Source organism: Mizuhopecten yessoensis, unplaced genomic scaffold, assembly GCF_002113885.1.
Source record: "Mizuhopecten yessoensis strain PY_sf001 unplaced genomic scaffold, ASM211388v2 scaffold4623, whole genome shotgun sequence".
NCBI lineage: Eukaryota > Metazoa > Mollusca > Bivalvia > Pectinida > Pectinidae > Mizuhopecten > Mizuhopecten yessoensis.
In genome coordinates, this window is record NW_018405639.1 from 4,842 (window position 1) to 5,364 (window position 523).

Here is a 523-nt window from a genome sequence, read left to right on the forward strand (position 1 = left end):
ACTTTAGGTAACAGCTGCAGTATAATGTTTGATGGTACAGTCATGACTACAGTACAATGTTTGATGGTTAGGTAACAGCTGCAGTACAATGTTTGATGGTAAAGTCATGACTGCAGTACAATGTTTCATGGTAAATTCACGGCTCCAGTACAATGTTTGATGGTAAAGTCATGACTACAGTACAATGTTTGATGGTTAGGTAACAGCTGCAGTACAATGTTTGATGGTAAAGTCATGACTACAGTNGTTTGATGGTAAAGTCACGGCTCCAGTACAATGTTTCATGGTAAATTCACGGCTGCAGTACAATGTTTGATGGTAAAGTCACGACTACAGTACAATGTTTGATGGGTAAGTAACAATTGCAGTACAATGTTTGATGGTAAAGTCATGACTGCAGTACAATGTTTGATGGTAAAGTCATAACTACAGTACAAAGTATCATGGTAAAGTCATGACTACAGTACAATGTTTCATAGTAAAGTCACGGCTCCAGTACAATGTTTCATGGTAAAGTCATGAC